The 21,090-nt window shown below is 42.1% G+C and overlaps 1 protein-coding gene across 2 annotated transcripts in view; it reads right to left on the reverse strand.

Annotated features, from left to right (window-relative positions):
* The window catches only part of CMKLR2 (chemerin chemokine-like receptor 2), a 145,432-nt gene that overhangs the window by 62,686 nt on the left and 61,656 nt on the right, over positions 1-21,090 (reverse strand). Inside the window, exon 1 of one of the 2 annotated variants that reach the window (XM_082260769.1) lies at positions 6,341-6,574. The exons of the other annotated variant lie outside the window; for it this stretch is intronic. The gene's annotated coding sequence lies outside the window, so the exon portion shown is untranslated. Of the gene's footprint in view, positions 1-6,340; positions 6,575-21,090 lie in introns of those variants that run through there. 2 annotated transcript variants of the gene reach the window in all.

A 21,090-nucleotide genomic window follows, 5' to 3' on the forward strand; every position in this document is an offset into this window, starting at 1 on the left:
ATTTCTTTGATTCTTTCAGCCCGCTATATATATATATATATACATGTATTTATATGTATTTTTTCTATTAAAACTTGTGTTTTTATATTGTTTGTATGTACCCTTCTCCCTCCCCCTGCAGGGAGTGAGACATGTTTTGTAATTAAATGTCTTCAGCTTGAGACTGTGGATTGCTAAATGAACAGCTGTGTGCCTTCTCGTATCAATTAACTCAGGGTGTTAGCAATTACATTCCTATCCACCTTTTACTTGGTTTATCTACAAAAGGTTGCTGGCATCCACAGTCTCAAGGTGTGTGGTTATGAATAAGCGATTTTTATCGTGAAACGCGTCAACCCGACACGTCTGTCCGTGTATTGCACTGTCTGTCTGCTGTCTGTTGGATTTATGGAGAATAAAGGAGTCCTAAGGATTTTTATTTAACATCTTTGAGTGCGGTCTCTCTCTTTTGGATGTCTACATGCCTGGATGGCGGATCTGACCTGCACCGAGTGCTGAACTTGCACCTGAGCGGCTTTTTTCTTTGTTTTTGCCATGCTTCCAGCAGTCAAGGCTCCCTTTCCCTACAGGAGGTTGAAGGGGCCTTCATAATGAGGCTGCCATTAATCAGTATGCAAATGCTAGTTGCCTGGTTGTCATGCTGACCTTCCCGCCCCAGTTGTGGGTTTAACTAATCTTTTTTTTTTTTATAATTCTCCTTTAAGGGGGCGTGTCTCCTATGACAACATATTTTTGCTAATAGGTGTCCCTCATTCCCATCTCAAAAAGTTGTGAGGTATGATAATGCCCTGTGCTGAAAAATGTTGATTTTACATAAAATTTTTACCATCTAGCAGGTGGCACTGTGTGTAGCTTCTAGCTGTCAGACTGGACTATTATTGACACTGGATTGGGACTGGGAAGCAATCAGCATGATTCTTGGTCAGGTGATCACTATATCAGTAAGGCCCCTTTTACACAGGCTTTCTGATCAAGTCTGCCTGTCAGTTTTTTCAGGGGGACCTGATAGGATGCTCCATGCACCTCTATGGAGCAGCGAATGTCAGCGGTGACATCTCAGCTGACACCCAGTGCTATCCGACCTGATGTGGTCCGTGAAATCCAGACGGATGGAAACCCTATTTTCCATCCGCCTGGAGTAATGGATCAGATAGGATTGGATGAAAACAGACAGGCGATCCATTTTCATCCAATCACCCATAGAGGAGAGGGGGGATCTGACAGCTCTGTCTCTGCAAAGTAAGTGGAGATGGAGCTGTCATCCATCTGCTCAGCGGGGATCGGCGATCGATCCCCGCTGAACAAAATGGAGTCCGCCGGGTATAAAGCCCGTGTGAAAGGACCCTTAGGCATAGTGATCACATTCAGGATGAAGGTTCATTTACAAAATAAACCCAGAACCTGCAGATGCCACTGCAGCCTGAAGATGCCAGTGTGCCACTAAAGCTGGGTACACAATATAAGAAAAGCGGGCTAACGATCTTCCAGGTTTTCCTTGATGTTTCACAGAAAGTCGAAACCAAGGATTGAACTAATGTACAAAATTTCTCGTACAACAAAGGCTTTTTTTTTTGTTTATTGTTTTCAGCCGGTTCCACCCCCTGCGTCGCAACGCTCGCAGGGAAGACAGGTGCCGGCATTGGCTGAGCACACAGCGGTAGGACAGCGGGAGGATGGCGGGGGAAATCGCAGGGAAAGGTGAGTTTTAAAATGTACAGAACAGATTTCCATTCAAAGTAATGGTACCGCTTTCAGCACCTAAAATCTGAAATAATCATACCGCCAGGGAGGTTAAAGGAAAATCTTTAGTTCTGTTTACATACGAGAAAAAGTTTGGAGTTTGTCCCTTTGGAAGTTTTCATTTGGAAAGTGTGAATCGGATGCCAAAAGTTGTGTATACACTATACGAAAATCGATGGATTGTGACTCGTACGGGATTTTTCTTCTGATTTTCTTACAGTGTGTACCTTACTTAAAGCGGAGTTTCACCCATTTTTGTGTTTATTAAAAGTGAGCAGCTACAAAAAGTGTGGCTGCTGACTTTTATAAAACACATACTCACCTGTCCCACGTTCCAGCGATGCGGCCGGGGGGGAGCCTCAGATCTCTCCCTCTTCTTCCCGTGGAACTGGCATCTCTAGTGTGGGCACCTGTCTGTGACAGCTTGCAGCTTCACAGCTGGGTGTGCACTGCACACATGCGCGAGCCGCACTGCGCGCCCTGAGTGGACAGGCAATCTTCTGGGACCTGTGTCGTGTCCCAGAAGATTGCAGGGAGGGAGGGAGAGGGAGAGGAGAACTTCGGTTCAAGCCGCCTAAGCAGCCCCAAAAAAATTCTAAATGTGGCATGTCAGTGGGTCAGGAGGCCTTAAAGCGGAAGTTCAATTTTTGGGTGGAACTCCGCTTTAAAGTATGACTAAAACTTTGTTTTAGTTTTGGAAAGAGTGGAGAGGGATTAAAATACCTATCTGTTTTTATTGCTCTGTGCCCCTATCAGGAGGATTCACCCTCTCTATTTGTCCTGTTTACCATTATGATTGAAAGTGTAAGTAAAAGTGTAAGTAAAAGAAAATTTTGTTTTGTTCTCAGAAAAGTAACAGGGCAGGGATGGGATATCTTCCAATGGGGACACTAGTTCTGGTAACCTGTGGGACCCTGAGGAATTCCCATAATTTTCAGGGATTTCCTCTCACTTCCGGATTGGCTATGGGACAGGAAGTGAATGGAAATCTCTGCAATGGGACACAGATGGCGGGGGGGGGGGGGCGGGGGGGGAACGTCCCCTCATTGTAATGACAGCCGAGCAGCTTCTCAGCCGCATCGGTTTTCATTACAAGACAGCCGACCGTCAGCTATGGACGCTGGTACTGTGGTGATGCTTTTAGCTGCAGGCACCACTCCGGTACAAGCACTTTCCCGAAATATCGGCAATATCGGTAACCTCCGGGGGCCGATTCCGACATATCGGCCCTCAATATTTCAGCTTTGCCAATAATCGGTCGATCGCTAGCTATAACCCCCCCTTAATCTATCAAAAATGAAAAAAAGTTTTGCCTATATATTTTCTACTTTAATACTGTTATTTTCAGGTACAATTACAGTTTTGAAACAATAATACATAAAAATAATACATTAATTTAAAATAAGTATTTTTCCATTTTGTTTACATTATCCAGCCTATAGAAAACACATCAGGGGTTTTATTAAAACAGAAATAAAAGCCTCAAAGGTCCTTAAAGTGGTTGTAAACCCACTTTAATGACTTTTACCTATAGGTAAGCCTAAATTAAGGCTTACCTATAGGTGCTGTAAATATCTCCTAAGCTTGTACCGTTTAGGAGATATTTACATTGCATGCAGCCGATGACATCAATGCTTACTAGCACATTATTATGCATTTACTTTGCAGGGGAAAAAAAAAAAGTTAAGAGTTTACTTCCTCTTTAACCACTTGCCAACCAAATTTTTTCTGGCACTTTTTGTTTATAAGTTTAAATCAGTATTTTTTGCTAGAAAATTACTAAGAACTCCCAAACATTATATATATTTTTTAGACCCTAAAGAATAAAATGTAGATTGTTGTAATATTTTATGTCACATGGTATTAGCACAGTGGTTTTTCAAATGCAATTTCTTTGGAAAAAATACACTTTAATGAATTTTAATGCAAAAAACCACAATATATAACCCAATTTTTGGTAAGATAGAAAAGATGATGTTACGCCAAATAAATAGATACCTATAATGTCAAACTTTAAAATTGCGCACTACGATACTTAAAAGGCTCCATAGGCAACACTTTAAAAGATTTTTACGGGTTACCTGTTTAGAGTTACAGAGGAGGTCTAGTGCTGGAATTATTGCTCTTGCTAATGTGTGGTGCAAACACCATTTCCATGTTTGTGCGTGGCTTATGTATGCGTTTGCTTCTGCACGCTAGCACGGAGGGAGGGGGCGCTTTAAATTTTATTTTCTTATTTATTTTATTTTTTATATTTTCTATTTTTGCACTGTCCCTTTAGTTTCTTTTTAGATCACTTTTATTTTCATGTAAACATTCCTTGTAATAGAAATAAGGGATGACAGATCCTCTCTATCTGAGGTCAATAAGACCCCCAAAATCTCTTCTCTACATTTACAAGCAAAATGTAAATTATTTACTTTAGCCCCAGATCATTATTGATGTCATGACGTCGCTCCAGTCCTCCAAGACCATAGAGGCGATCTGAGACCATCTGATCTCTGGTAACCTCTATGGCCAGCCATGTAAACCGTTGGATCACTTCTTGGGTGCGCCGAGCAACGCTGACAAAAGGCCAGAGGGGTGGACAACCGTTCCAGTTGCCTCTAAAAGTGATCCAGCGGCTAATTAGCCGCTCGGACCACTTTCACGAGAAACTCAATCCCTGGCTAAAAAAAAATACTGGAGGTTATGGCTGATAGCTTTAGCCATAACCTTGGAAAACCACTTGCAAACTGCAACATATATACAGTATATAATAAAAATTTAATAAATCTGCGCTATAAATAAATAACCCTAAAAACTCAGTTCACAGGAGGGTTCAAGCAGCCAGCTAAAATATAATGCTAGTATATATAAATAAAATAAAAAAGTTCATAAGCAGCCCTTGATAGGAAGATTCCTCCACCACCTTCAGTGCACAAGATAGCACACACCACCACAATGTGATCTCAAAATTTATGAAAGCGTTACAAGTGGCTAATGAGCAGCTGGTACACTTTCAGAAGCAGCAGGAGGGGACGTGCCCCCACTCACCTGTATTTCTCATGCTTACTATTTCCACTGGCTCACCCAAGAAGCGATCCAACGGTTTAGCCAGCTGGTCCCAGAGGCGATCAGAGACTAGATGGTCTTTGATTGACTCTATGGCCTTGGAGGACTGGAGCGACTTCTGGTCCAGGGTGGAAGTAAACACTTCTTTTTAAAGCAAAAGATCACATTTTTTAAACATTTTTTATGATCTTTTGTTTTAAAAGTAAAGAAGAGATTCTGGATCTTTTTGATCCCCGATTCCTCCATAAAGAGGACCTGCCATCCTTATTTCTATTACAAGGGATGTTTACATTCCTTGTAACAGGAATAAAAGTGATCAGAAAAAAATAAAAATAAAGACACAGTGTAAAAATAAAAAGTAAAATAATGAATAATATTTAAAAAAAAAAATGTAAAGTGCACCACACATGTGAAGTATCGCTGTGAAGTTAGAATGAGAACAAAAATTCTAGCCCTAGACCTCTGTAACTCTAAGGAGATAACCTCTAAAGGCAGTTAAAGAGATTTTGAAGTATTGTAGTTAGTCGCAATTTTAAAGTGTGACATATTAGGTATCTATTTACTCGGCGTAACATCATCTTTCACATTTTACAAATAATTGGGGTATATATTGTGTTTTTGTCTTTTAAATTCATTAAAGTGTATTCTTTACAAAAAAAATTGGCTTTAAAAAACGTTTCGCAAATAACATGTGGCATAAAAAAAATTGCAACAATTGCCATTTTATTCCCGTCTCTGCTAACAAAAAAAAAGTATAATATTTGGAGGTCATAAGTAATTTTCTAGGGAAAAAATAATAATAATAATAATGTTGCTAAAATTGACCTGGGTGTCTATTCCTTAGTAACCTCTGATAATAAAAAGTTTAAGTAAAAATTGGCACAAGCAGACAGGTTGACATCACTTACACCTATTGAGTTGTTTTAATTCCCTGTCTCCTCCTGGCTTGATTTTGAAATAAAAAGTGAAGTAAGTAAGAAAGAAAGAGGGCAGTCTAGCAAAGTATACATAAGTACATTCTGTATGGGAAAACCTATGTGCTGTATGCATGGAATGTAAAAACACATAGTAGAATATAATAAGTGCCAACACATCCTTCAGCAGCCTTCTTTCATTCTGACGTTCTTTTAACAGGTGTGTGAAAATGATACATTCATGCAAAAGAAAAATAGTTCTCTGTGCTTTTCTACTCTTCTCATCATCTCTTTTCTGTCTGACCTATTTATTGACTTGATGGGAGCCAAAAAAACAAAGTGGTTGTGCAAACCTAACCATACACAATGGTCTGCTTTGTGTGACCCGCATTAAGCATTACTCCTAAATAACCGATAACAATACTTGCATTTATCTATTGCAGTAAAATGAACATTAAAAAAAACATAAAATTCCTAAAAATACGAAAAAAAAAAAAATCTGGGATTTTTGTCTGCCTAATAAAATAAAAATAATTTCTAACATAATATTACATCATTTTGAGTAATTCTTATAGCTTAAATGTGTATTCTTCTTATATGGAGTTTGCCATTAAAAATAGAAAACGACTTACCTAAGCAGCTGCTGTGGGTCCAGAAAATATGAAGGCATGCACAGCTGTTCAGCAGACTGAAATACTGTGATTCATGTGATTTTTAGAGAGGGCAGCTCATTCTCCCTCCCTCGAAGGAGTGTCATTTCCAGTTTTCAGATTGAGGATGTGACTTGTCACATCTGAACTAACAGAGTTTGAAGTCAAGATGGTCAGGGCTTAATGTGCATCAGCAGTGAACACATGTATGCAGAGATTGTCCTCTGGCCAGGGAAAGATGACTGGTCTACAGAGACCTTTTGAAAACAAATTACTACGGTCCACCACACCCTCTGTAGACACAGAGGCTTGTTTAGGGTTGCTATGTGGATAGATTTGGAATGTTCTGTTCCTAACTATTACGCTGTCTGTCAATGGGTTGGGAGACATCTGCACTAAAGTCTGATGTGCCTGGAAATGCCTGATGGACTGAAATGTTGCAAGTATTGTAAATGATTTCCTTCACTCTTCTCATTGAGAAGAAGGAAAGATCAAGTGGGTCACAAGTTCTCAAACTGCTAAATATATGTCCTAGATATGTCCTTATTAACAAGTAATTCTGGCACTAAACTTTTCACATGTCACTCCAGGTGAGATTAGACTCCACCACATATCAGGCACAGGATTGACTCATTTCCATAGAAGAAATCACTTTTATCATCTCACATGAATATCACATACAGAGTTGAAAAATAGTGCTACTTATCTATCTATCTATCTATCTATCTATCTATCTATCTATCTATCTATCTATCTATCTATCTATCTATCTATCTATCTATCTATCTATCTATCTATCTATCTATCTATCTATATATATATATATATATATATATATATATCCAGCAGGCCTTTTAAAGTGGTTGTAATTCTCTGAAATGAAAACTGAACAAAGCATATCCCTATATTGTGTGTACTTGCCTAAATTCAAAGCACCTAGTAAGCTTTTCTTTTCTCCCTCTGCTATTTGTATGAGTCGCTTAATCATTTATCGGGAAACCACATAATCCTGTGACACAACCCACCTCTCCTCCAGCACAGCACACAGCAGGTGATTGACAGGCTCGGCTGTCTATGTTTCCATATAAGACTGTGTAGAGGGGGGTGTGTCCATTTCCTCCACTTAGGTCTCAGATTATACTCGGTCACATAGTTAATCTGGCTGAAAAAAGACCATCTAGATCAACCAATAGAAGGGGATAAATATTTTATATACAGTAAAACCTTGGTTTTTAGAGTAACTTGGTTTAACTACTTCCGGCCCGCGCTATAGCCGAAGTACGGCTACAGCGTGGGCTCTAATTTCCGGGAGGCTGTCTTTATACGGCCTCCCAGTAACAGACTCCCCGCGCGCTCCCGCGAGCGCGCATCGGGGAAAATCTGTGTTGGCCGTGTCCCTTGGACACAGCCAATCACAGATCGTGGTAAATGGCCAATCACAGCGGCCATTTACCACGTGATCGGACCGTGCAATGAGAGATGATCTCATATGTAAACATATGAGATCATCCCTCATCGCCAGCTCTCTTCCTCACACGGAGACTGCAGATCACCGGTAAGGGGACACAAAGGAATGTAATCAGGGCACTGATCACCAGTGCCCGGATTACAGAAGAGGGGAAAAAAATGCCACAACTGCCCACAGTGGCCGCCATCAGTGCCCCCCCATCAGTGCCCACAGTCAGTGCCCATAGTGCTGCCAGTCAGTGCCCATCAGTGCCTGCTCATCTAGGCACTGATGGGCACTGACTAGCAGCACTAGCAGGCTAGCAGCACTATGGGCACTGACTGTGGGCACTGATGGTGCTGCCCATCAGTGCCACCCATCAGTATCCATCAGTGTCACCCATCAGTGCCCATCAGTGCCGCCTCTCAGTGCCGCCCGTCAGTGCCGTCTCTTAGTTCCCAGCAGTGCCACCTCTCAGTGTCCAGCAGTGCCACCTATCAGTGCTCATCAGTGCCGCCTATCAGTGCTCATCAGTGTGGCATATTAGTACCTCCTCATCAGTGCCACCTCATCAGTGCCCATAAGTGCCACCTCATCAGTGCCCACAAGTGCCACCTCATCAGTGCCCATCAGTGCAGCCTATCAGTGCCCATCAGTGCCCCCTCATCAGCGCACATTAGTGAAGGAGAAACATTTATTTATTTTCAAAATTTACTCACAGAAAATAAGAAAAGCTTTTTTTTTTTAAATTTTCTGTCTTTTTTCTTTTTTTTTTTGTAAGAAATAAAAAACCCAGAGATGATTAAATACCACCAAAAGAAAGCTCTATTTGTGTGAAAAATGATAAAAATTTAATAGGGGGAACAGTGTAGCATGACCGCGCAATTGTCATTCAAAATGTGACAGAGCTGAAAGCTGAAAATTGGCCTGGGCAGGAAGGGAGTATAAGTGCCCAGTAGGCAAGTGATTAAGAGCGCTTTGCAAGACAAGCAAAATTTTCAAATAAATTTTGACTTCATATACAAGCAATGTCTTGATATGCAAGTAGCCTCAAGTCACGCTTGAGTATAAAAGAGAAGAGAGGCGCCTCTAAGTGTAGCAATATGGTTACATTTAATGAAGGTACAACATTTAGCAACTCACATGGTTGATGATTGGAACAAGCACATCTAAGTATGCAGGCATCCGGGATAAAGCTGTCCACATAGACCATCCTCCGCACTGCCATCTACATCATCCCTTCCATGCTGCCCCTCGCTTTCAGATCGCTTTACTGCAGGGTGGTCTTCCTGGTCAGGATTACAAACTGGCAGCCGGCGGTGCAGAAGATAGTCTATGTGGACAGCTTTACCCCGGATGCCTGCAAACTTAGATGTGCCTGTTTTATTTATCAACCATGTGAGTTGCTAAATGTTGTACCTTCATTAAATGGAACCATATTGCTACACTTAGAGGTGTCTCTCTTCTCTTTGATACTCTGTAGCTCCTGCTGGATTTTGCTTCTAATCCCCTTGTGGAAGCGGCTATTTGTGGATGGACATTTTATGGTTATATAACCTATCGCAATGCTATAATCTTTTTATATGGACTATAAACTGAAGGACTTATGAATAAATGGCTGTGGAACGAATCATCTGAGTTTTCATTATTTCTTATGGGGAAATTCGCTTTGATATAAGAGTGCTTTGGATTACAAGCATGCTTCCGGAACGAATTATGCTCGCAATCCAAGGTTTTACCAAATATATATATATACATACACACACATACAATCCTATATATACAATCCTCTACCCCCAGTTGATGCAGAGGAAGGTAAAAAAAAAAACAAAACACAATAAAGGATGATCCAATTTGTTCCAACAAGGGAAAAAATTCCCCCAAGAGGCAATCAGATTTTCCCTGGATCAGCTTTACCTATAAATATTAGTATCCAGTTATAATATGTGTATCTAGGAAAGGATCCAGGCATTTGTTAAAACAGTCCTTCTCTCTGCGTGTGCAGTGGGTGACATCAGATTCCTGCCCCCTGCCTTCTGAAGCTCAGAAATGCTTTTCACGTTGCAGGGCTGTTATGAGAGAGGGCTGCAGATAAGCAGGTACAATTTATATGGGAGGATTGTTTTCATCTCTGTCATCTCTGTGTATTACCTGAAGCTATTCATTTCAGTGGGTATGTGTAAGGGTTTGCAACCACTTTAAAGTGGTTCTAAATGTAAAAGTTTTTTTTTTTTTTTTTATCTTAATGCATTCTATGCATTAAGATATAAAAACCTTCTGTGTGCCGCAGCCCCTCTTATACTTACTTGAGCCCCATCTCAATCCAGCGATGTGCACAAAAGCCTTGGCTGTCCGGGATTCTCCCTTCTGATTGACTGAGACACAGTCAGTGAGATGAGCCAATCAATCAGTCAGCTGTCATGAGATGAGCTGTAAATCAGTCAGTGAGCCAATAAGAAAAGAGAGGGGGTGGGGCCTAGCCGCGGCTCCATGTCTGAATGGACACACAGAGCATTGGGTCGGCTCGGGTGTAAAATATACGGACACTGGTGCCCTGCAACAGCTGGCTGATGGGAAATGCCAGGGGTGAAGACACAGTGACTAAAAAAATGTGAATTTCTGCTACCAGCCTACCACTAAAATCAAGTACTCAAACTTGGGTTTGGCTCGGGTGCCCCCATAGCAAATTGCTTGCAGTGGAGGCACTCAGCAGGAGAGAGGGGCCTATGAGCGCCAGCGAGGGACCCGAGAAGCGGAGGATCTGTGCTGCTCTGTGCAAAACCACTGCACAGAGCAGGTAAGTATAACATGTTTATTTTGATACAACAAAAAACAAGACTTTAATATCGCTTTAAATAAAGAAAGATCAGTATTTTGCATTTCAGTGTGTTGTGTCTGTGGGAGATGGTAATTGTAATTCTAACAATTGGGGGTTTCCCTTAGTGCCCCTAAAGTGTGCCCGTTATTCACATCAAATCAGGGCCAAACTAGGATATTTTATGGCCGCTGTTATAGTGAACCTATGCTTTGCCCATGCAAGGCAAAGCAACTGTATAGAATATGTTACCCCCAACATTTCATATTCCTGATATGTGCCTGCTGTACCATGTACTTATATACAAAAAAAAAAAAGTATCCTATTCTCTTTGTATTGCTTCCTTTGTGTGAAATCCCTGGTGTTCCTGACAGTCCTTCCACTTTCCAATCAAAAACTGACCACACTATGCATTAGAGCACAACATGGTCAGTTTTCTATCTGTGCTGAGAACTCTGCCTGCTCTCTTTCAATGATTAGACTTGTCCTGACATGCCCCCCCCTCTGCACAGCCATTCACTGGGAAGGTCAGTGAGCTGCTGTTTCCCCTTCCCCATCTCTCTGTGCTTCTTATAATGCTGAGAACAGAGGGAATGGGATCACTTTAAAAAAGGTATTTATAATGTTTATTATATCTATACACAAATGTTTTGCCTTTAGTTTCTATTTTAAATTGTATAGGTTGTTTTACAAGGTGATGTTTTTTACATATACTTTAATGCCACCATAGGAGTGCGCACAGGGTGTGCCTGGGCACACCATAATCAGCCCATGAACATTAGCATTATCGCTTCGTGTGCCAGTAGGAAGATAGAAAAGATCTCCCTCTTACCTGCTCTACCATACGAGCAGTGCTCCCGGCAGGGAGACCAATGTGCCAGGGCCATATATATGTAGACAGACACACTTTTTTTTCCAATCTGTTTATTAGTATTTTTCTTCATCACAGATACATTATGAAATTAAACAAACAGGAAAAACAAAAAACATATTTCCAGAGTTCATACAATAAAAACATATTACATACCAAACAGACATCAATATATATCTAAACACGTGTTTTTGAGCTTTAGGGTACACACCCTAATGCAATAGGCTGCGCACACCTATGTAATATAAGTATAACTAAAATTATTTTTATTAATATTCGTATCATTAATAAGATTACAATTATTGTGTTAAATTACAATTCAAAAACAATTATTATTGTTATCATTTTTTTTTATTATCATTATTAACTTCCAATCTGTTTATTAGTATTTTTTTATTTTTTATTATAATTTTTTAATTATTTTTTTTCCAACAACAAGAATATATTGCATTCCAAACAGACATCAATATATATCTAAACAGGTGTTTTTGAGCTTTAGGGTGCACACCCTAATGCAATAGGCTGCGCACACCTATGGGTAGGATACTCCACACTGTTAACTTACACCCCAAGTTGGTATAAGGAATCTCCTTGTGACGAGGATGCCCCCACATAGCTTGATCTCATCTAGGGCACCGTCCCCAGCAGGTGCCAGCGCACAGGTAGATAACACAATGAGCAAGGAGGCAGTCCCATTGCATTCCTCACTGGAATGGGAAGAGAAAATGGGGCCCACCTTCTCCCCAACAGTGATTGGCATAAAGGGAGCAGGTGGACCGGTGATCACCATGCCAGTGAGAGAACAGAGGGCATATAATAAACATAATAATTTAACAGAGGTGATAACCCATCATGTGCCCTGGACTCCGGGGGAGATAAATAGATTTCTAAACATCATACCCAAACCCAGACAAAGTCCTCACCTTTTTGCTGAGCAGCTTTGCAAAAGCCACAAGTTACAATGCAAACTGGAGAGACATGTTGAGGATTATCAAAGGAGTGGCAGGGGAAAGTCATACTGAGCTGATAATAGGAGAGGCAGCATTAGTAAAGTTAGAGGATCTAGATATTGATGAAGATGGTCCAACTTTGGCTACAGTTGATTTCGAGAAACTGAAGGGAAAAATTGGGCTGATCTTCTCAGCAGCCTCCTGGACAAAAGTCAGTGCTATGGTACAAGGTAGTAAAGAGGAAGTGCACCAATACAAAGACAGGTTCAGGACAGCTGTAACAGAGACATGGCAGGATTCCGATGAACCAGCATTGGCAGCGATGCTTGTGACAATGTGGTTGACGGGACTCAAAAAGCCTGTACCGGAAAAACTCAGAACTAGATACCCCGAATAGAGCACAATGATGCTCCGAGCTCGACTTCTGTCACTTCCAGCATCCAGAAGAACTTAGAGGATCTGGAGGCTAATAGCCACAGAAGGTAATGATAGCTTCCTTCCCTCGGAAGGAGGCTGCATCAAATGGGGAGAAGCTTCAAGGAAAGGTTTCCTCCAGGGTGATCTGTTTCAATTAGCAGAAGCCAGGACACATGTAAGCTCCTTGAGGGCAGGGACTGATGTGAATGTGCAATGTATATGTAAAGCGCTGCGTAAATTGACAGCGCTATATAAGTACCTGAAATGAAATAAATAAATAATTGCAGAGCCTCCAGGAGAGGTGACCGTGGGGCACAGCCAGTGTTGAGGAATGAGTAGGAGGGCCTCCAGTGCTGCCAGTAATACCAGAAACAGATAGGAAAGATGCTTTTGGTAAGCTAACCCTAGCCGACATGCCTTTTTTTTGGAGGAGCCCAGAGCATCCTCTCATCTGTGTAATATCACTCCCCCCCCCCCCCATATGTCTTCCAAACCAGTAGTGGGTCTGGATGGGTCCATCATTTAATTAAAAGAAACAATATCTTTACAGTTAAGGATGGAGGACACTACCTTGCAGTCCACTTTCCTTTTGTGTGATACTGTGCCCTGTATCCTGCTTGGGAGAGATATCCTAGCAAAATTGTTGTATAAGCTATGTGCCAGAGGGGATCATTGTCACTTCTCCATTAACTGAAATAGAACAAGACTTTTGTAACAAACTGTCAGCGCTGGTCTGCATCAAAAGCGACTGAGCAACCCCTGGTGCTACCAGGGGTGCCGGAGTCTCTGTGGGTCCAAGGAGGATATTGGGTATTTAAATGTGGCCTCTGTCAGGGTAAAAGTGAAACCTAGGTCCCCTCTGCTTAGATTGCTTCAATGGGACCAGATAAGAATATACCCTGAAAGGGGAGTGCTTAAAGAAATCAATTGCCCATGTAACACGCCCCTAAATCCTCTAAAAGAAAAAGCCCACAAACAAAAATGCGGCAACTAAATACTGTATGGCGTATGATCTAAGGTCAATAAACAAAATTATTGAAGAAACTGCTCCCCTTGTTCCTAATCCTCACACTCTTTTGTCAACTATCCCCAGTGATGCTAGTCATTTCACTGTGATTGATCTGTCAAATGCATTTTTCTCTGTACCAATGGATGAGTCTTGTGTCTACCTTTTTGTATTCACCTATGGCCAGACCACCTGGTTATGCCTCCCTCAGGGTCTCTTAATATCACCCGATGTATTCAATCAGGCATTAAGACAGGTAACGGATCTGTGGCTAGCTCCCCCAGGGGTTGCCCTGCTCCAGTACGTGGATGATTTGTGCCTGTGTGCACCATTCAAGGACGCTTGCTACAGAGCCTCTTTGGATCTGTTTTTACATTTCTGGCAGAACAGAATTGCAAGGTATCATGGGACAAGTCACAGTGGTGTCAGTAAAAAGTTGTTTTCTTGGGACATTGCGTGTCCAAGGGGAGCAGACATCTTACTTCAAATAGAAAGAGGGTAATTCAGAATCACCCTCTGCCCAAGGTTCCCAAGGTTGTTAGGGCATTTTTGGGCCTGGTGGGATACTGTAGACAATCAATTCCCAACATGTCTCAGATGGCCAGGCCTTTGTATGCCCTGACATAAAGCAAAGTCACGCATTTTGATCTCAGCGCTGAGGAGATGCAGACTGTAGAGTGGCGTTGAAGGAGGCAGTGCTAACCTCTTCAACATTTGTGCTGCCAAATTACAGGAAAAAGTTGTATCTTTTCTGTCAAGAAGCAGACAACCAGGCTTCCAGTGTTTTGATGCAGAAATATGCGGACAAACACAAGCCTGTGGGTTATTATTCCTATCCTTTGGATCCTGTCATTTCTACAGCCGCCCCATGTATAAAGGCCACAGCAGCTGCGGCCAAACTGGTTGAGAAAACGGCAGATATTGTATTCAGCAATACTTTGGTCTTGACAGTCCCACATGCTGTGGAACAAATGCTATAGCACATCACAACAAAACACCTCTGAGACTCGATTCCCACTAGCGCGACTTGTCAGGCGACTTGTCAGCCTGACAAGTCGCGCTCCCTCGCGGTCCATTGACTGCTACAGGAGCTGTTCTAATAGGAGCGACACAAGTCGCTCCGACTTAGAAAAAGGGTCCTGTACTACTTCGGGGCGACCTCGGAGCGACTTGCATAGACTTCCATTATGTGAAGTCCATGCAAGTCGCTCCGAAGTCGTGATGCATGGGAATGCACAAGTCACCCCCGAAGTAGTACAGAGTCGTGCTGCCCCAGTGTGAACCGAGCCTTAGCTGCCAGACTGACAAAATATGAACTGGCTTTATAAACACCAAGCAATATCATTATAAAGAGATGCAATGTACTGAACCCCACTACTCCACTTGTAACGGAGGAGAAATGTGACTGTTGCCAAGTTTCCAATAACTATTATGAGTTGCCAGTGACAGTTAAGGATGTGGCCCTTCAGAACCCAGATTTGGAACTATGGGTCGATGGGTCAAGATATTACACAGAGGCAGGTACGCCTGTCACTGGACTGGCAGCTATAACTCAGTCGGACACCTTGTTTCAACAATCGCTGCCTTGTTTTCCACTATTCTGCCCAAACCACAGAACTGTTGGTTCTGACCAAAGCATGCCAGATAGCAGGACAATCAGTTAGCATTTTTACTGACTCTCATTATACTTATGGGGCAGTACAGGATTATGAGGCTTTGTGGAAAAGCAGGAACTTCTTGACATATAACGGGCAACCAATCAAGAACTTTCAGGTTTTTGACGCTCAGGGAGCAGCTTTGCTGGAGGCTATCACATTACCAGCGGAAGTAGCAGTGGTAAAGATGAAAGCACACACAAGGGACACTGACCCTGTTGCTGTGGGCAACCGGAAGGCTGACCAAGCGGCGATGGCAGCTGCATTGCTCCCACTTGAGGAAAAGGAGTCTAGGATATGTTTTCTCGCAGAGAAACCTTCTTATGACACCCTGAGGCAGCTACAAAAGGCCGCCTCCCGAGCGGTCATAGGAAAGTGGAAAAAGGCTAATTGTTATTTTGATCACACATCCCAGATTTGACCTCATGAGGATGGAAGACCATGTGCACCACCTTCAATATATCCTTCCCTTTGTAAAATGGCACATCTTCCCTCTCCTGTAGCAAAACGGGGGATGGTGGGTTTGATTTCCAAACTATGATATGCCCCAGGCATAGAGAAATCAGCAGAACAGTATTGTCAAGCATGTCTGCTTTGTGCACAGCACAAACCAGGGAAAAGAGTAAAAATCCCAACAGGCCACATTTCAATGGCATTATACCCATTCCAAAGGCTACAAATAGATTACATAGAATTACCTAAGGTAGGCCTGTATGAGTATTTTCTTACCTGTGTGGACTGCTTCTCTGGCTGGATGGACGCATGGTCTATGAAACAGGCTACAGCCAGCATGACAGTTTAGAAACTCATACAGGAAGTTGTTTGTAGATACGAGGTACCAGAATGCATTGAGTCGGACAGGGGAAACTACTTCTCAGGATGGGTGATGAAGGAAGTACTAGCTGCTTTCCAAACTGAACATCACTTGCACACCCCATTTAACCCCACCGCTAGTGGAAAGATAACAAGTATAATGGGTTACTAAAATCAAAGCTAGCCAAGGTTTCAGCAGAGACAGGATTAAATTGGCTTCAGTGTCTGCCTATAGCAGGGATTCTCAAACTACAGCCCTCCAGCTGTTGCGGAACTAAACATCCCATGAGGCATTGTAAAACTCTGACATTTACAGACATGACTAGGCATGATGGGAATTGTAATAATCAAAAAATAGGGGAAGGGGGAGTGGGAAGGACCAATAGAATTCCCTATATTCCTTAAGAAGTCAGAGGATATAGTGGGATGTGACATAAATTGTAAGTAATACCAATATTACCAAACGGCGTATTGCCGGTGAGCCAAGCAACTATGTGGCATGTGGAAAAAATTGGAAAGGAAGGAGTTGCATTTATGGCTCAAACTCTGGCAGTTGGTTAGTAAAAAATTACTTTATTGGAGAAAACCAAGATAAAATCATACACGACACATATAAACTTGCAAAAGGAGGTAAAGTGACATGGATAAAAACACATGCATGTATGTGAGAGGTCCGCCTTGGTGGCAACAAAGTACCTCACTCAGGCTCCACCCACCTACCAGAATGCCCCAAATGATGGAAGGTAGATATTACCCGTAGTACCGCTAATTAGCAGCCCTGTGCTTAGTATAGTTCATTGGTTAATATCACATGTAAAACCAGCCTTAGGATCTCCATATATAGTGATATTGTCACGTGCCTAATCAAGTATAGGGCAGAATAGAGGTAATGGGGCCAAGGGGAGGCAATGGGAGGTTCGATGAAGTTGTTATCCGTCCATGTAGTTGATACAATTGGCTATGTTCTTTTGCCGTATCATCAACTCGCTACATCAAATATCATAGTGCATTCCGGATTAAGTATTCAGGAAAAAATATATATAGCAGCAAATAATATCAAGGAGTTTATTCCTTTTTCATGTGGTGAATTAATTCATAGCATATTGTAGTAACATTTGATTTTCATTTTTATGTCTATGCACTCAGACGTTAAACTCGGTGTTCTTTCAAGTAATAAAGACAGTTCATTAGGAGGAATTATTCCAACAAAATTGATCAGCGTGGACCCTCCACAGATGGATTGTTCATAGGAGATTCACCAGAGTAAAGGTGCATCAATTAGCAGATAGTTCATAAGACAGACTGACAACATGAAAGCAGCAGCACATGAAGCACATATAGTTAGCTGATTGCTATTCAAACTCTGTGTTGCCTTACTGCTCTCCTGGTTTTAGAAATTGTCAGTGAGGTATTATTCCACTCACATATAGAGAATATGTGGACCCTCATTTAAGATTTTTGCCACGGAGAGGAGGCTGCACATATGTTTGGTAGTTTTATCGAAAGCAATCTATGGTAGCAGACAAGTTTTTGCAAGCAGTTGACAGGACTGGTTATGTGGATATATATATATCCTAAACTCACGTGTCTGGATAGGATAGGATGTATATGTGCCGAATCCCTCCAGATGTCTCTGTCTATTGATGCACGGTTGTCCGATAGTCCTTGATATAATTGAGCTTGGTTTTAAAGTAGATGTCTAAGCCAGGTGAACGGAAGATGGCCGATCAACTTCCCATGGTTTGGAGACAGCATGCGATATTTGTTTGCTGCATGGGCCATAGTTTGAAGACCCTTGGCCTATAGCGTTATTTTCTCTAAGGACCACACCCAAATAGAAGGGGAAGCTCTCTCCCTATGAGATGTTGTTTGGCTCAGTCCCAAAGACAGGGTTATATTTCCCACAGGCTTTAGCAAAATCCTATGGCTTATTAACAGAGTATGTCATAGCCACCTCACCCTGGTACATAAGCAAGTGTATGCCTCACTCCCAGACCCAGAGGACCTAAAAGACACCCATGATTTGCGCACAGGGGACTTGGTGATGCTAACGAAGCATCAAAGAAGGAGGGTAGATCCAAGGTGGACTGGCCCCCACTTGGTGCAGCTCACAAATAGCCACAGCAGTTAAGCTGGAAAATAAGGAAGCATGGGTGCATGCATCTCATTGTAAATGTGTACATGCTTCAGCAGTCCCTGAGAAATAAAGTAAGGATCCAGTGTCTGAAGGGTGCCTGTGCTTTCATTAAGATATTGCTCAGCGCTTATTGTGTTTTCCATTTTTCCAGGTGAACCAAAGGAAGATGATCTGATAAAGAGCTGTTAGCCAATGACCAAAAGGATGAGACTGTGGGGTACAGGTTTGCTTGCTGTAGCCTGTTGGACGGCACTCGTGGGAAGCCAAACATATCTGAACAGGATGATCCAACTGCATCAGATGATCAGTACTCCGTTCAATTTGACTGACTGTTGGATATGTACTATGATTCCCCATAGTATACGCCATAAACCTATAATAGCTATAGCCATTACAGACCCAAATCAATTTTACAGGCTATTAGTTAATGACACTGTAAACAGCATGCTAGCTGGGAGGGCTACTAATGAAGATTTCCTGTTAATTCAGGGGACAGCAAAGAAGGGAATAGGGATTGTCCTAGGTAGGGGGAAGAGAACGTACAGGTAGTGTGGTTAAGGTGGGTGTAACAGATTATTATCAGGACCCAGAAAACGTACAGGTTGTGCAGAATGGCTGCATGAATGTTGACAACCAGACAATGTGCCAGTTTCTGGAGGACTGTTCTAACTGTTTAATTGAGACTGCCAAGAAATTGCTCCAGTTACTAAACATACGTGATAAATGTGCGGGTGGTTATGAGTTTACGGACTTGAACCTGTACAATCGATCTTTGTTGGAGTTAAGGAGTGTTGAAGCGAGGGTCTTGCCAGTCTCTTATTACTTCATGTGTGGTCGAAAGGCCTACAAGTGGCTCCCCTTTGGGGCTAATGGCACATGTGTAATTGCCCATTCGATACTGTATATGTAAGCAGAATAGTCAATACCACTGAGTTCTCTGAAATACCACCTCAGGGAAGGCAGAAGAGAGCTACAGAAGAAGAAGTGCGCTCTGTTCTGACTGCCCAGAAGGAAAAGGTAGCAGAGAAGTATTCTTTGACTCTAGTTGGTGCAGCATTTAAATCTTGGACCTTTGCACCATCCTTCACAGGATGGGGGCATGAGTTAGTAATAGTAAATAGAATAAATGATTATGCTAATGTGACTAATATGATACCGGGGAACCTAACAGAGGCAATAATGGGGCAGAGGAGTTGTTAGAAATCTGGAGACAGGTGGTTGCACGTCATATGGGATTAGACATTTTATTTGCTTTACAAGGGGGTTTGTGTACATTTATTGAACAAGAGTGCTGTACTTACATTCTGAATGTAAGTTATGATTTAGATGAGCATTTAAAGGCAGTACATAAGCTCAAAGGACTCAGGATGTCATAAATCATAATGCAGGAAGGGAGGGAAAGAAAGGTACCAAGCAGGCATAGTGTAGCACAATTTATTATGATGAAATTCAATATGAACAAAGGTGGCACTCACAAACAGATGAGGGTGAAGATGACAGATCGCAGTGTAGGGGAAAGTTCAAGTGAGAGACTTGAGCTAAAGTCTGAATCCGAGGCGAGACAAACCGGAAAGCCATGGGAAAGGAGCCTGGTATCCCTAGAATCCGTCCTCAGGAAGCCAGTGGTGGACAGCCCGATGTTGCCGTGAGGGTCTGTCTATTGATCAGATGTCAGCCCAGGGTAGATGTTTCCAGCATGAGTGTGAACCGAAGCTGTAAGCCTTGCCTCGGATTCAGACTTTAGCTCAAGGCTCTCACTTGGACTTTCCCCTACACCGCGACCTGTCATCTTCACCCCCATCTGTTTGTGAGTGCCATCTTTTTTCATATTAAATTTTATCATAATAAATTGTGCTACACTGCCTGCTTGGCGCCTTTTTTTCCCTCCCTTCCTGCATTTCAGATTGTGGATTCCCAGCACACAGAAATAGGCAGCCTCGCCAGCACAATAGTGTCAGACAAACATCCCTTTTGACATTTATTTCCATACCTCCGGGAATAAGACTTTTTTGCAATTTATTCATTATCTGCCATTTAACATCTCATAACCATGGGATTGGCACAGTGTTAGTGCTGTAGTGTTTTATATTTTCATGTTTTCACTGTCATAAATCGTAGCTTAAATCTTTCAAAATGGGGTGACCTACTATCCTGGTTAAACCAGCTGACATGGTTTAAAGGTATTGAGGACGTTTTTAAGAAATTTTTGATAGGAATGCTTTGAATTGTTGGAGTGATTTTAGGAGCAATCCTGTGCTTTTACATTTGTGTTAGGTTAAAGATGTACTGCTGTTTAAAAGTCTGTGTAAGAATAAGGAAATCCGATAGGGAAATCTCAGATGCTCTTTTTGTTTCCCACAAGGGAAAAGCTGGAAAGAACTCTAAAGGAAGGGAAGAACAAAAGCCTGGTGTACTATGCTGAAGATGTCTCCCCCAATGGACATTGGACCACGAAAAGCAGCCCCAGCAAGAAAACTTGCCCCAAAGACTGTTTGGATTGTTGGGCATTCATATCTATATTGGATCTATAAAAGGGCATGGGAAAATGGACTTGAGCATTTTGCCTTTTCACCAAAAAAGGTCTTTGGGGAGGTATAAGGGGCATGCACTGGGAGGGCCTG

The sequence above is a fragment of the Pelophylax lessonae genome (assembly GCF_965119305.1).
Source record: "Pelophylax lessonae genome assembly, chromosome: 6".
In the NCBI taxonomy this organism is placed as follows: Eukaryota; Metazoa; Chordata; class Amphibia; order Anura; family Ranidae; genus Pelophylax; species Pelophylax lessonae.